The 17,603-nt window shown below is 35.8% G+C and overlaps 1 protein-coding gene across 4 annotated transcripts in view; it reads left to right on the top strand.

Annotated features, from left to right (window-relative positions):
* The window catches only part of MAGI3 (membrane associated guanylate kinase, WW and PDZ domain containing 3), a 267,622-nt gene that overhangs the window by 93,793 nt on the left and 156,226 nt on the right, over positions 1-17,603 (top strand). The gene's annotated exons all lie outside the window — the stretch shown is intronic.

Raw genomic sequence — 17,603 nt, 5'->3', positions numbered from 1 at the left:
GATCTAAAGGCATGAAATGAATATTGTTGGGGTTGGGGTGGACTTTGAATGTATTTATTTTTCTCCAACTTTTTATTTTGAAAAAATCAAACCTCACCATAGTTGCAAGAATAGTACAACAAACCCTGTATGACCTTCACCTATATTCACTGATAGTTAATATTTTGCTGCATTTGTGCACATGCTCTTTTTTTTTCTCTCTAACATATGTGTGTGTATGTATATCTATATCTAGATATACGTACAGATTTTTTTCTTTCTGAATCATTCAGAGTTGTTTGCAGATGTTTCACTTTCAAATAGTTCAGTATGTATCTCACTCAGGAAATTTAACATTGATGCAATACTATTATATATTATATAGTTCATATTTTAATTTCCCCAGTTTTCAGATTCTGAAGTAGCAAATAATTTTAAAAGGGCATTTATTACTTTGCAAATTGGAAAATCACTTTGAAAAATCTGTAGTTTTAAAGATTTATCATGTGGGAACCATGGCAAATTCTAAAAGAATGTGCTGGAGTACAGTTCTAAGCCAGAGAGAATTCAAGATATGAATTTTCAATAGAGTTTTGGGCATCAAAACTATCCATAAATGATGTGAGATCCTAAACTCTGTACTTTTGATGTTTTCTTATAATTTATATATTTTATTGAGAAGATAAAAACCGGAGGTCTCTGAAGTCTTGAGATGTGGAGTAGGTTTCTTGTCAAGTTATCTTCTAACTCTAAAGTTCTATGTCTTTCAATAATTTAATAGATATTAACTATCTATTAAACATGTAACATTGTGCTGGGTACTCTAGGAAATGTAAAGGTAACCCTTGATCTCTAAGAATTCAAGGAAAGTAAGAAGTTACACACAAAGAAGTGAATGAAAGTAAACTGTATATGAAGAACAGTAAGATATAATATATATATATTAACAAAATGCAATGAAAATTCAGAAACAGAGGAAACTGAGCTGAATGGTAGGAAGAGAACAGATAGGTTTCACTGAGTTGTAAATATTTGTTAACAGAAATTCACGGTTTCTACTATAATTTCCTGTTTATATAAAAATTTTAACTGGAACTAACAGCATTAATAAGCATAAGACAGTGTGTAACTCAGATTAACTGAACAAAAACAGGGGGAAACTCGTGTATGTAAATAAAAATGACCATCACAGTTTTTAATGAAAAGAATACATTATAATAAATTTAAGCATGGAAAAATAGAAATTAAAAAGAAAACTATCATCTATAGCCACCTCATTCAAAGATAATCCTACTGACATTTCACTTTATTTTCTTTCCATAATTTTTTCGGTGTTGTCTATTTATATTTGATCTTGCCACATATAAATTGTAGTATTCTGCTTCAAATTATATAACAATCCTTTTTTAATGGCTACATAATACTACATTGAGTGGTTGTGGCATATATTTACTAAAGCATTCCCTTATTGTGGAGCAAAAGAATTCATTCTATGTAAGAGTAAACAACTGAAGAAATAGTAAAGTTATGATAAAGAGAGAACAAACGTTTCCTTGAAAGGATCTACCTTAATTTTTTATCCTGATAATTCATCACACCAAATGTTTTACTTGGGGTATTTCTCTCGCTAATTTGTGGCTATTTTAACTGACCTCTATTAAATTATTTAAGCTTTTCATTAGATCTTGTCTAGAAAAGTCAATGCTTCATTGACTATTGGGAAGGATTATTTTGTATATAATTTCAAATACTTATAAAATATTTATTAAAATGGCAAAAGGCATAAGAAGCAAATGAAAAGTTGTTGGCACACTGGCAAAATTAGAAGAATTTTATTACAACTAGTAAAAATCTAGAAAAATTAAAACTTTGTTTTGTATTTAATTGGTAGCTCATACATATGGTGCTAAACAGAAGAAAGTCTCTTACCCTCATCACTTCTCAGTTCCCTTTTTAGTAGGTGGTTATTATTACTGGATTCTTGTGTTCTTGTCTCTTGCCTCTTTAAAGTCTTTTCTCCACAGAGACTTTGCAACTCTTTCTTTTCAAAACGTTAGCTGATTGTCTCATGTTCCTGCTTAGAACTCTCCAATGGCTTCTCATAACACTTTGGATAAAATATAGAGTTCTTACCATGGCTTACAAATCCCTACATGGTCTGCCCTGGTTACTTCTCTGACCATAGCTGCTACCACTTTCTCCATGCTTTCTGAGTTTCAGCCTTAACTTCCTTGACTATACAAAGAACACTCTAGCCTGAGGTCCTCTCCTCTTATTTTCCCTCTGCCAGAAACAACCTCCATATATGCACATGATTGTCCATATATAAACTCTTCCCTTGAGAGATTGGTTCAAGATGGCAGAGTAGAAGGACCTGCTCTCACTCCCTCTTGTGAGAGCACCAGAATCACAACTAACTGTTGAATAGTCATCAATAGGAAGACACTGAGACTCACCAAAAAAGATATCCCCCATCCAAAGACAAAGGAGAAGCCACAATGAGATAGTAGGAGGGGCGCAATCACAATAAAATCAAATCCCGTAACTGCTGGGTGGGTGACTCACAAACTGGAGAACACTTATACCACAGAAGTCCACCCACTGGAGTGAAGGTTCTGAGCCCCACATCAGACTTCCCAACCTGGGGGTTGGCAATGGGAGGAGGAATTCCTAGAGAATCAGACTTTGAAGGCTAGTGGGATTTGATTGCAGGGCTTTGACAGGGCTGGGGGAAACAGAGACTCCACTCTTGGAGGGCACACACGAAGTAGTGTGCACATCGGTACACAGGGGAAGCAGCAATGACCCCAGGGGAGACTGAACCAGACCTACCTGCTGGTGTTGGAGGGTCTCCAGCAGAGGTGGGGGGTGGCTGTGTCTGACCGTGAGGACAAGGACACTGGCAGCAGAAGTTCTGGGAAGCACTCCTTGGCGTGAGCCCTCCCAGAGTCCGCCATCAGCCCCACCAAAGAGCCGAGGTAGGCTCCAGTGTTGGGTCGCCCCAGGCCAAACAACCAACAGGGAAGGAACCCAGCCCCACCCATCAGCAGACAAGTGGATTAAAGTTTTACTGAGCTCTGCCCACCAGAGCAACAGCCAGCTCTACCCACTGCCAGTCCCTCCCATGAGAAAACTTGCACAAGCCTCTTAGCTAGCCTCATCCATCAGAGGGCACACAGCAGAATCAAGAAGAACTACAGTCCTGCAGCTTGTGGAACAAAAATGACATTCACAGAAAGATAGACAAGATGAAATGGCAGAGGTCTATGTACCAGATAAAGGAACAAAACACCAGAAAACAACTAAATGAAGTGGAGAGAGACAACCTTCCAGAAAAAGAATTCAGAATAATGATAGTGAAGATGATCCAGGACCTTGGAAAAAGCATGGAGGTAAAGATCGAGAAGATGCAAGAAATGTTTACCAAAGACCTAGAAGAATTAAAGAACAAACAGAGATGAACAGAACAATAACTGGAGTGAAAAATACACTAGAAGGAATCAACAGCAGAATAACTGAGGCAGAAGAACGGATAAGTGACCTGGAAGACAGAATGGTGGAATTCACTGCTGCAGAACAGAATGAAGAAAAAAGAATGAAAAGAAATGAAGACAGCCTAAGAGACCTCTGGGACAACATTAAACGCAACAACATTCGCATTATAGGGGTCTAGAAGGAGAAGAGAGAGAGAAAGGACCCGAGAAAATATTTGAAGAGAGTATAGTCGAAAACTTCCCTAACGTGGGAAAGGAAATAGCCACCCAAGTCCAGGAAGCGCAGCGAGTCCCATAAAGGATAAACCCAAGGAGAAACACACTGAGACACATAATAATCAAATTGGCAAAAATAAAGACAAAGAAAAATTACTGAAAGCAGCAAGGGAAAAACAACAAATAACATACAAGGGAACTCCCATAACGTTGACAGCTGATTTCTCAGCAGAAACTCTACAAGCCGGAAGGGAGTGGCAGGACATACTTAAAGTGATGAAAGAGAAGAACATACAACCAAGGTTACTCTACCTGACAAGGATCTCATTCAGATGCGATGGAGAAATCAAAAGCTTTACAGACAAGCAAAAGCTAAGAGAATTCAGCACTGCCAAACCAGCTCTACAACAAATGCTAAAAGAACTTCTCTAACTGGGAAACATAAGAGAAGAAAAAGACCTACAAAACCAAACTAAAACAGTTAAGAAAATGGTACTAGGACCATACATATTGATAATTACCTTAAACGTGAATGGATTAAATGCTCCAACCAAAAGACAGAGGCTCGCTGAATGGCTACAAAAATAAGACCCATATATATGCTGTCTACAAGAGACCCACTTCAGACCTAGGGACAGATACAGACTGAAAGTGAGGGGATGGAAAAAGATATTCCATGCAAATGGGAATCAAAAGAAAGCTGGAGTAGCAATACTCATATCAGATAAAATAGACTTTAAAATAAAGAATGTTACAAGAGACACGAAAGGACACTACATAAGGATCTAGGGATCAATCCAAGAAGAAGATATAACAATTATAAATATATATGCACCCAACATAGGAACACCTCAATACATAAGGCAACTGCTAACAGCTCTAAAAGAGGAAATCGACTGTAACACAATAATAGTGGGGGACTTTTACACCTCACTTACACCAATGGACAGATCATCCAAACAGAAAATTAATAAGGAAACAACCTTTAAATGACACAATAGACCGGGTAGATTTAATTCATATTTATAAGACATTCCATCCATAAACAGCAGATTACACTCTCTTCTCAAGTGTACATGGAACATTCTCCAGGATAGATCACATCTGGGGTCACAAATCAATCCTCGGTAAATTTAAGAAAATTGAAATCATATCAAGCATCTTTTCCAACCACAATGCTATGAGCTTAGAAGTAAATTACAGGGGAAAAAATGTAAAAAACACAAACACATGGAGGCTAAACAGTATGTTACTAAGTAACCAAGAGATCACTGAATAAATCAAAGAGGAAATGAAAAAATACCTAGAGACAAATGACAATGAAAACACAACAATCCAAAACCTATGGGATGCAGGAAAAGCAGTTCTAAGAGGGAAGCTTATAGCAATACACGCCTACCTCAAGAAACAAGAAAAATCTCAAATAAGAAGTCTAACCTTACACCTAAAGGAACTAGATAAAGAAGAACAAACAAAACCCGAAATTACCAGAAGGAAAGAAATCATAAAGATCAGAGCAGAAATAAATGAAATAGAAACAAAGAACACTGTAGCAAAGTTCGATAAAACTAAAAGCTGGTTCTTTGAGAAGATAAACAAAATTGATAAACCATTAGCCAGACTCATCAAGAAAAAGAGGGAGAGGACTCAAATCAATAAAATTAGAAATGAAAAAGGAGAAGTTACAACAGACACTGCAGAAATGAAAAGCATCCTAAGAGACTACTACAAGCAACTCTATGTCAATATAATGGACAACCTGGAAGAAATGGACAAATTCTTAGAAAGGTATAACCTTCCAAGACTGAACCAGGAAGAAATGGAAAATATGAACAGACCAATCAGAAGTAATGAAATTGAAACTGGGATTAATAATCTTCCAACAAACAAAAGTCCAGACCAGATGGCTTCACAGGAGAATTCTATCAAACATTAAGAGAAGAGCAAATACCCATCCTTCTCAAACTCTTCCAAAAAATTGCAAAGGAAGGAACACTCCGAAGCTCATTTTATGAGGCCACCATCACCCTGATACCAAAACCAGACAAAGATAGTACAAATAAAGAAAATTACAGACCAATATCACTGATGAATATAGATGCAAAAATCCTCAACAGAATACTAGCAAAGTGAATCCAACAGCACATTAAAAGGATTATACACCATGATCAAGTGGGGTTTATCCCAGGGATGCAAGGATTCTTCAGTATACGCAAATCAATCAGTGTAATGCACCATATTAACAAATTGAAGAATAAAAACCATATAATCATCTCAATAGATGAATAAAAAGCTTCTGACAAAATTCAACACCCATTTATGATAAAAACTCTCCAGAATGTAGACATAGACAGAACCTACCTCAACATAATAAAGGCCATATATGAAAACCCCACAGAAATTATCATTCTCAATGGTGAAAAACTGAAAGCATTTCCTCTAATGTCAGGAACAAGACGAGGATGTCCACTCTCACCACTCTTATTCAACATACTTTTGGAAGTCCTAGCCATGGCAATCAGAGAAGAAAAAGAAAGAAAAGGAATTCAAATCGGAAAAGAAGAAGTAAAACTGTCACTGTTTGCAGATGACATGATACTACACATAGCGAATCCTAAAGATGCCACCAGAAAACTACTAGAGCTAATCAATGAATTTGGTAAAGTTGCAGGATACAAAATTAATGCACAGAAATCTCTTGCATTCCTATACATTAATGATGAAAAATCTGAAAGAGAAATTAAGGAAACACTCCCGTTTACCACTGCAAAAAAAAGAATAAAATACCTAGGAATAAACCTACCTAGGGAGACAAAAGACATGTATGCAGAAAACTATAAGACACTGATGAAAGAAATTAAAGATGATACAAACAGATGGAGAGATATACCATGTTTTTGGATTGGAAGAATCAATATTGTGAAAATGACTATACTTCCCAAAGGAATATACAGATTCAATGCAATCCCTATTAAATTACCAATGGCATTTTTTACAGAACTAGAACAAAAAATCTTAAAATTTGTATGGAGACACAAAAGACACCAAATAGCCAAAGCTGTCTTGAGGGAAAATAATGGAGCTGGAGGAATCAGACTCCCTGACTTCAGACTATACTACAAATCTACAATAATGAAGACAATATTGTACTGGCACAAAAACAGAAATATAGATCAATGGAACAGGATAGAAAGCCCAGAGATAATCCCATGCACCTATGGTCAACTAATCTATGACAAAGGAGGCAAGGATATACAACGGAGAAAAGACAGTCTCTTTAGTAAGCTGCAAAAACTGGATAGCTACATGTAAAGGAATGAAATTAGAACACTCCCTAACACCATATAAAAAAAATAAACTCAAAACGGATTCAAGACCTAAATGTAAGTCCGGCCACTATTAAACTCTTAGAGGAAAACATAGGAAGAACACTCTTTGACATAAATTTAGCAAGATATTTGTTGCTTTACCTCCTAGAGTAATGGAAATAAAAACAAAAAGAAACAAATGGGACCTAATGAAACTTCAAAGCTTTTGCACAGCAAAGGAAACCATAAACAAGACCAAAAAAACCCTCAGAATGGGGAAAATATTTGCAAACCAATCAGTGGACAAAGGATTAATCTCCAAAATATATAAACAGCTCATGCAGCTCAATATCAAAACAAATAACCCAATAAAAAAATGGACAGAAGACCTAAATAGACATTTCTCCAAAGAAGATATACAGATGGCCAAGAAGCACATGAAAAGCTGCTCAACGTCACTAATTATTAGAGAAATGCAAATCAAAACTACAATGAGGTATCACCTCACACCAGTTAGAACGGGCATCATCAGAAAATCTACAAACAGCAAATGCTGGATAGGGTGTGGAGAAAAGGGAACGCTCTTGCACTGTTGGTGGGAATTGTAAATTGATACAGCCACTATGGAGAACAATATGGAGTTTCCTTAAAAAAACTAAAAATAGAATTACCCTGTGACCCAGCAATCTCACTACTGAGCATATACCCAGAGAAAACCATAATTCAAAAAGACCCATGCACCTCAGTATTCACTGCAGCACTGTTTACAATAGCCAGGTCATGGAAGCAACCTAACTGCCCATTGACAGACAAATGTATAAAGAAGATGTGGTACATATATGCAATGGAATATTACTCAGCCATAAAATGGAACCAAATTGTGTCATTTGTAGAGACGTGGATGGACCTAGAGACTGTCAGAGTGAAGTCAGTCAGAAAGAGAAAGAAATATCGTATATTAACGCATATATGTAGAACCTAGAAAAATGGTACAAATGAACCAGTTTGTAATCAAATTGACAAAGACAAAGTATTAAAAACAACAAGGGAAAAATGACAACATACAAGGGAACTCCTATAAGGTTAACAGCTGATTGCCCAGCAGAAACTCTACAATCCAGAAGGGAGTGGCACGTTATATTTAAAGTGATGAAAGGGAAGAACCTACAACCAAGATTACTGTAACCAGCAAGGATCTAATTGAGATTTGACAAAGAAATCAAAAGCTTTCCAGACAAGCAAAAACTAAGAGAATTCAGCACCACCAAACCAGCTCTACAACCAATGCTAAAGGAACTTCTCTAAGTGGGAAACACAAGTGAAGAAAAGGACCTACAGAAAGAAACCAAAACAGTTAAGAAAATGGTAATAGGAACATACATATCGATAATTACCTTAAATGTGAATGGATTAAATGCTCCAACACAGCATTGCCGAATGGATATAAATATAAGACCCATATATATGCTGTCTACAAGAGACCCACTTCAGACCTAGGGACAGATACAGACTGAAAGTGAGGGGATGGAAAAAGATATTCCATGCAAACGGAAATGAGATGACAGCTGGAGTAGCAATGCTCATCTCAGATAAAATAGACTTTAAAATAATGTTATAGGAGACAAGGAAGGACACTACATAAGGATCAAGGAATCAATCTAAGAAGAAGATATAACAATTATAAATATATATGCACCCAAAATAGGAGCACCTCAATACCTAAGGCAAATGCTAACAGCTATAAAAGAGGAAATTGACAGTAACACAGTGATAGTGGGGACTTTAACACCTCAGTTACACCAACGGACAGATCATCCAGACAGAAAATTAATAAGGAAACACAAGCTTTAAGTGACACTATCGATCAGTTAGGTTTAATTGATATTTATAGGGCATTCCATCGGAAAACAGCAGATTACACCCTCTTCTCAAGTGCATATGGAACATTCTCCAGGATAGATCACATCTTGGGTCACAAATCAAGCCTCGGTAAATTTAAGAAAATTGAAATCATATCAAGCGTCTTTTCTGACCACAATGCTATGAGCTTAGAAATAAATTATAGGGGAAAAAAACATGAAAAACACAAACACATGGAGGCTAAACAATACATTACTAAATAACCAAGAGTTCACTGAAGAAATCAAAGAGGAAATCAAAAAATACCTAGAGACGAATGAGAATGAAACCACGATGATTCAAAACTTATGTAATGCAGCAAAAGCAGTTCTAAGAGGGAAGTTTATAGCAATACAAGCCTATCTCAAGAAACAAGAAAAATCTCAAATAAACAATCTAACCTTACACCTAAGGGAACTAGAGAAAGAAGAACAAACAAAACCCGAAGTTAGTAGAAGGAAAGAAATCCTAAATATCAGAGCAGAAATAAATGAAAGAGAAACAACGAAAACAATAGCAAAGATCAGTAAAGCTAAAAGCTGGTTCTTTGAGAAGATAAACAAAATTAATAAACCTTTAGCCAGACTCATCAAGAAAAGTAGGGCGAGGCCTCAAATCAATGAAATAAGAAATGAAAAAGGAGAAGTTACAATGGGCAACACAGAAATACAAAGCATCCTAAGAGACTACTACAAGCAACTCTATGCCAATATAATGGACAACCTGGAAGAAATGGACAAATGGATAAATTCTTAGAAAGGTATAACCTTCCAAGACTGAACCAGGAAGAAATAGAAAATATGAATAGACCAATCACAAGTAATGAAACTGTGATTAAAAATCTCCCAACAAACAAAAGTCCAGGGCCAGATGGCTTCACAAGTGAATTCTTTCAAACATTTAGAGAAGAGCTAACACCCATCCTTCTCAAATTCTTCCAAAAAATTGCAGAGGAAGGAACACTCTATGAGGCCACCATCACCCTGATACCATATCCAGACAAGGATACTACAAAAAAAGAAAATTACAGACCGATATCATTGATGACTATAGATGAAAAAAAATAAAGTTTAGCTGGGTCTGCCATCATCTGAAGGCTTTATTGGGGTTGGGAGTTCTGCATTTAGGATGGCTCACTTCTCATGGCTGGCAAATTTATGCCAGCTGTTGGCAGGAGGCCTCAGTTCTTCACCAGATGGTTCTCTCTATAGGGCTGCTGAGTGTTCATCTGGCTTTCCCCAGAACAGGTGACGCCAGAGAGAGAAAGGGGGAAATCACAAATTATGTTATGATTTAGCTTTAGAAATCATACTCTGTCATTTTCAAAATATTTTAATGGTCACACAGAGCAGCCCTATTTAATGTAGGGTTGAGGAACACTTCACACATTGAATACTAAAAGGCAGTAATCATTGGGGGGCCATCTTGGTGGGATTTGTAATAAGTGTATTTAAGTTTTGCTATTATTATAGATGGCCTGAAAATATTTGAGTGAATGCACAGGGGCATAAATATTAATTTTATTGATGTTGTTGTTAATGTTTGCATGGTATGTCTTTCATCCTTTAATTTTTAGCTTCTCTATATCTTATTATTTAAGGTGGTCTTTTGTGAGCAGCATATATTTTTGTTTTTAATTCAGTGAGATAATTTGTGTTTTAATTGAATATTTAGTCCATTTACATTTAATGTAATAACATATATTTCAGTTTAAATTTTGAAATTATTTTTTATTTGTTCTACTTGGTCTCGGCCATTTTCTTTCCTTTCTTGTCTCCTTTTGGATTATTTTTTTATTCCATTTTATCCTGTAAGCCTGTTATATATTCTTTCACTATTGTTTTAGTGACTTCCTAGAGGTTACAACATGCATTTTTGAGTTATAAAAGTCTAATATCAGTGCCTGCTTTTATCATTTCCTGGACAATGCAAGCACCTTGGAATACTTTGACTGCATTTATCACTCTTCTGCCTTTGTGCTGTTCTTATAGTGAATTTAGATTCTCTGTATATTTTAAACTCCACAAGACATAATTTTTATTGTTTTATATAATTGTTGAGATTTGCCCATATTTTTATTCTTTCCATTGATGTACATTCTCATTGTATTTCCCTGCTTCTCTTTAGGCCTATTTTTCTTTTGCTAGAAGAACTCCCTTTAGTGCAATTCTGCTGATCATAAATTCCTTTGACTTTTATTTGTTCAGAAGTACCTTTATTTCTCCTCCTTTTTTTTTTTTTTTTTTTTTGTGTGTGTGTGTGTTACGCGGGCCTCTCACTGTTGTGGCCTCTCTTGTTGTGGAGCACAGGCTCCGGACGCACAGGCTCAGTGGCCATGGCTCACGGGCCCAGCCACTCCGTGGCATGCGGGATCTTCCCGGACCGGGGCACGAACCCGTGTCCCCTGCATTGGCAGACGGACTCTCAACCACTGCACCACCAGGGAAGCCATCTCCTCCATTTTTGAAGAGTATTTTTACTGAGTATAGAATTTAGGTAGGACATTATTTTATTTCGGCTCTTTAAAGATTTTATTTGGTTGTTTTCTGACTTCCACTTTCTGATGAGAAGTAGAAGTTGAGTTGCTCTTTTGAAGGTAATACTTTGCTGCTTTTAAGAGTTTCTCCACCTCTTTTTAGCAATTTAAATATGGTATGCCTAAAAGTATGGTTTTCTTTGTATTGTTAGTCGTTTTTGATGTCCATATTGCTTCTTGAATCTATAGCTTGATGTCTAGTTTGGGGAAATTCTCAGCTGCTGTGTATTACAGCAGCTTCTGTTATGCAGAAGCTTCTATTATACATTGCTTCTGTTACAGTCTCTCCTCTTCTCTGGGACTACAGTCTCATCTGTTAGAACTTTTTACCCTGTCTCACATGCTCATACACTCATTGCCATATTTTCTAACCTTTTTTTCACCCTGTGAATTTTTTTCTGAATTTGCTTCCAGTTCACTGATTTTTTTCTCCTGTTCTGTTGAACCTGCTTGTGAACCCAGTCATTAAGTTCTTAATTTTATTTACTGTCTTTCTCACTTCTAGAGTTTTCATTTGAGTATTCCTTCCAACATTTTATTTTAAAAAATTTTCAAAGTTTTAAAATTTAAATAAGAGAACAATCAATACTTGTATGCGCTCTCTCTGAATTTATCAGTTGAATACATTTTCCCACATTTGTTTTATCTCTGTATATAAATCTTCCCCCCCTGACCATTTGAGATTAAATTACAGACAATGTGACTATTCTTCCCTAAATATTTTATGACTCTTTTTTCCTAAAAACTTTAGCAGATATTTCACAAGAACAAGGACTTTTACTACATAAATGTAATATAATTATCACACTCTAGAATTTAATACAGATAAAACATTTATATGATACAAAGTCCATATTTAAATTTTTCCAAATGTCCCAATAAAATCCTTTATAGCTGGCCGACCCCTGATCAAGGATCACACATTGCATTTAGTTGTTATGTTTCTTTAAATTAGAATAGTTTCCCATCTTTTGGGGGGTGGGAGGTATGATAAAGGCGGTCTTCCTTGGAATTGACATCTTTAGGTTATAGGCCAGGTGTTTTGCAAAATATTCCTCGATTTGGATTCATCTGTTTCCTCATGATTAATTTTGTATTAAACATTTTTAGCAAGAATACATCAGCAAGTCAGGATGGTGATGTTAGGTTTGATCATTTGATTAAGGTGAAAATGCTCATAAAAAATTACATTCTCTAAATTAGTAATAGTTCATACATGTTAAATGAGGTATCAAAGTATCTTTCTCTAAAATATAAAACCTGGCAAACACTCAAATCATTTTCTAGTACTAGAGTATTTCAAAGAGAAGGATTCTTTAAGTACTGTTCACATTTTGTGTCTGAGTCACTGATAACTCACTTAACATGTCCACAAGCAACTCAATTTTAGTTAGGGTCTTTTCTCTTCTGAATTTTGATTGCTCACCTAAGGCTCTTCAGTGAGAGCCAATGTGAGTACTTTTTATACTTCATACAAATTAAATGGTTTTGTTAATAATGGTTTAAACTAGCTAGATTTTGTTTACCGTAATTCCCATACATACGAACCTTCAAGTTGTGAACTTTTAAAATGCAAACGTGTGTTTGCATGTCCAGTCACATAAGTTAGTTCACGTGTCTGGCGTACATTGTCACATGCATGCATCCTCTACAAGTGGTTGTGCATTTGTATACTTTACTGTACAGTACTGTATAGAGTACAGTAGTACAGTATCTTTACTTCAAGCTAGGTCTGCAAGAGGACGACTTCACTGAACTCCTTGCTGTACAACACGAGGAGCTAATTAATGAAGCCCTGATGGAATTAGAGGCCCAGAGAAAGGACGAAGAGAGACAAGAGGAAGAAGTAACTAAAGAACTGAAGAGATTCACAACGCAGGAAATGGCAAGGGGATTTTCTTTATTTGAGGAGGCACTGTTAGTTGTTGAGGCACAGGACCCTAACGTAGAATGGTACACAAAGGTTGCAGCAGCCATTTAGAATGCAATCTGGTACTACCATGTCATCTATGACGAGAAAAAAAGAGCTACCGCCCAGACATCACTGGATCGTTTTTTCAAGACTGTAGATAGAATTGAATCCAGCAAGGAACCAGAACCTGTGCCATCAACGTCAGGTGTGAGTGAAATTGCAGCTTGCCCTCCGTCTCCTATAGCTGACGTTCCTTCAGCTCTCCCATCTCCCACCTCCTCTCCCTCCTCCATTCAGTAACTCTTTTTGTCTGTTCACTCAATGCCAGCCCCTGTATGCTAGCTGTTGTATTGTACTACTGTAGTTTTCAAGGTACTGTACTGTAAGATTAAAAATGTTCTATTTTTTGTGTTTGTTTTTTATGTATTATTTGTGTGAAAAGTATTATAAACCTATTACAGTATAGTACTATATAGCTGATTGTGTTAGTTGGCTACCTAGGCTAACTTTGTTGGACTTACAAACAAATTGGACTTATGAATGTGCTCTTGAAACAGAACTCATTTGTATGTAAGGGACTTACTACTGGTTTTTGTTATTTTTAAGAATGACTGATTTTAGTCTGCTGTGCTAACTTAAATATATCCTCAAAGTAAGGCCATACATTAAATACCAACAAAAACCACGACAAGACATTTATGTTGGAAAGAATCTTCATAGTTTTTTGTTAGTACTCTAATTATTCCATGTTTTCATAGGACTTAATTCTTATAAAGTACCTCTTGGACTGTATTGTCTGTAGGCAGATGCTCCATTTACTTAAAGAGATGCAAAACAATTGGAGCCAGTATAACTGCTAGTGATTAGAAGCAATAATAAATGCACAGACTAAGAAAATCATGGAGGATCTAAATATTTTTAGAACCCATTTGCCAGGCTCTCATATAAATGTAACACTTAATAGAGCAAGCCCCACATACTGTTTTAGAATTCAAGATTTCAAGATATTTAGCTTGTAGGTTTACAAAGAATGTGATGTTTTGTTTTGGTTTAGTTTTTGAAGGTACTGTACCTTTCTTTTAATGTTAGCTTATAATGCATATTTGAACTTGTAAGTCCTAAGTCTGTGAAAGTAAGATATACATATTAGGAATTAAATCTAGGGCTACAATTTGTGTTTGTATTAGGGTTATAAAGACTATTATCTCTAGGAGCTTACAGACTAACATAAGAAACAGGTGTAAACAAATACTTATAATGAAGTATCTATAATAATGCATTATAGAAAGTATAGAAATACAACAGAGAGCTCAGCTAACTCTGCCATATTAAAATGAGCTGTATTATGACTACGTATTCAAAACAGCTGACACCATTAGACTGCTGTGATTATAGAAGTGTGTCTTTGGTGAATAGTTGTGCTATCCTATAACATGCCTAGGTTTTCTTGAATATGCTAGATAAACCCGACTCATGATTTTGAAGCTTTTAGTGGTTAAAATCTTTTTGTCAACTTTTAATTTTATTTGTTTACCTTTACCTGATACTTATTTTAGCCTCGTAGTCTGATAAAGAAATTTTGCTTTAATTTGCTACTTTTTTTTTTCCTGTTAATGCTTTTTGTGATTTTAAAGTATTTCACCTTTAATATTGAACAATAAACATAGTTTCAGGTATATATTATACTTCGATTAGTACTTCAATTTAAAATTTGCAGAAATTTGTCTTTGCCAAGGGTAAGGTTTCTGGTAAATATAAACAGAGCTGTCTTGTGTCTTTGTTCCAGAAAGGTCGCATGTTTTTGAGTGTGAGGTTTGAATTAGGAATTGGTTGTGCCAGTTAACGGATGGATGGATAAATGCTTTTGACAGCTAACTGACTATGAGGTCCTACATGTGTTTGTTAAATGTGACTGTCTACTCTGAGTAAATTGTTAAATGTGACTGTCTACTCTGAGTAAATCAGTAAGCAGGTTACTCTCCAACCCCATGTAAGGATCTGCAAAATCTTAGAATTTCACAGGAGCCGATCCCTGCCTTGATAGAATAGGCATTGGTAATCAGTTTCTTGTGTATTTTTCTAGCCTATTGTTTGCTTTATCTGTTTATTATCTGTTCATTTCTTACTATTATCCTGACTGCATTTTATTGGAGATTCTTTTACCCTTTCTTTTTGTTGTTGTTGCGGTACGCGGGCCTCTCACTGCTGTGGCCTCTCCCGCTCCAGAGCACAGGCTCCGGACGCGCAGGCCCAGCGGCCATGGCTCACGGCTCACGGGCCCAGCCGCTCCGCGGCATGTGGGATCTTCCCGGACCGGGGCACGAACCTGTGTCCCCTGCATCGGCAGGCGGACTCTCAACCACTACGCCACCAGGGAAGCCCCCAATCTTTGTATTTCTAATACTTGGCATAAAAAAGATATTCATTGGAGGAAAGGGAAAAAGCAAATGAATAATCTTCAGGTACTAAGAATATCAGTTAAATTACTGAGTCTGATTTTCATTCTCTTATGTATTTGCTTAGTTTGGTTATTTCAGCAGGAATATGAAAAATATAGATGACTCAGAATGAAATGAATAGAAACTTCTGGAAAGTGGAATGGTAAGGTCTAGAGAAGTATTAAGTATCTCATCATTGGAAATAAGCAAGCAGAGGTTAGATTATTGTTTGGCAGTGGTGTTGCAGAGGAGAGTCCCTGTAATGGATAGAAAGTTCAAGGTGACATATCTAGTATCTTTTTTACTTCAAGTTTTGGTGGAAAATCTATTTACTTTAATAATTATAATGTCAAGATTTTTCAATGTAGTAACTAGAGAGTCAAAAGAACAAGGTGTAAAAAAAAAAGTGGGGGTGGTTCTTAACAAAGTACAATTTAAACAGGATTTCTCATATTTTATGTGGAAGGGAAATTTCTCATATTTTATTTTATAATTTGATATTTAAGTCAGAATTGTCATCTAGAGAACCTTCTTTCTTAAACAGGAAATCTAGAAGCTGGACGGGGGGAAAAAGAATTTTGGCTATATGAAAGTTTAAATTTATATGGCAAAACAGAACATAAACAAAATTAATAGTCCACAGCAAATTTGGAAAATAAAGTATTTGCAACAGAGGTGTCAGATGAAAGGGCTTGTGTCTGTAACATGCAGAAAGCTCTTACAGTTTGATAAGACAAACTACCAAATAGAAAAATGGGCAAAGGATATGAATAGGCAATTTTAGAAGAGCATATTCAGATGGTCAATAATATTTCAAAGGATGGTCAGACTTATTAGTAGTCAATGAAAGGCAAATTAAAATAATGCGAAACTATCACTTTACATCCATAAGATCGGCAAAAATTAAAATGATCAAAAACACTTGTTACTTGGGTTGGGGATGGGGAAGTTTATTTGAACACTGCTGATAGAAATATGAGTTGTTATTGCCTTTTTTGGAAGGTAATCTGGCAATATCTATTAAGATTGAAAATAAACATATTATGCCTTAATGATTTCACTTAAGGCAATCTGTCTCTAAGAATTAAAGCACTGATAATGTACAAGGATGTTTATTTCAGCACTGTTTATAGTATCAAAAATTACAAACTAAATAATATCTATTAATAGTGGAATGGGTAAATAAATTATAGTATATCACAACATAGAATAAATATTGTGTTTCCATCAAAAACAGCATTGTATGAGCCAACTTTGAGGGACTTTCTGTGAGGTATTGTCGAATGAAGAAAGAAATATGTACAGAAGTATATATTAATATATCCTATTCTTTTGTAACACAATGACCAGAAAACCTTTGTGTGGGTTTATGTATGAGTATGTGTACCTACGTATGTATATATTCATATAGTATTAGCGTATGACAACATATTGGAATGCATACTAGAGGGTTAGCATGTTTGGGAGGAGTGATAGATAATAAGGCAGCAGGAATAGGAAGAAGAAGGAAGTGGGGTGCATTACCAGGCAATTAAATGTGAAACTGGAACTCAAGGAGGGAGTCAAGATTCAAGATCTAAATTTGAGAATCCACTATAGAGGTAATATTAGATGCCAGCAGAGACCATGGCTAATCTCTTAGCATTTATCAGTGGTTTTTTGCCATGTATTTTATCACTATCTGCTTTGCCTTAGGAAGACAAGAGCTCAGCAATAGGTTTTATAATATTTTCTGCTTCAGTTGGCTTATATAAGGATGTATTAATTGATGCTTGTAAGAAGCTTTTACCTTATGTTTTTTTGTAAAGTGGGATTTAGTTT

The sequence above is a fragment of the Tursiops truncatus genome, chromosome 1 (genome assembly GCF_011762595.2).
Source record: "Tursiops truncatus isolate mTurTru1 chromosome 1, mTurTru1.mat.Y, whole genome shotgun sequence".
NCBI classification, from domain to species: domain Eukaryota; kingdom Metazoa; phylum Chordata; class Mammalia; order Artiodactyla; family Delphinidae; genus Tursiops; species Tursiops truncatus.
Note: the sequence above shows the minus strand (reverse complement) of the source record. Positions and strands in the feature narration are given on the sequence as shown.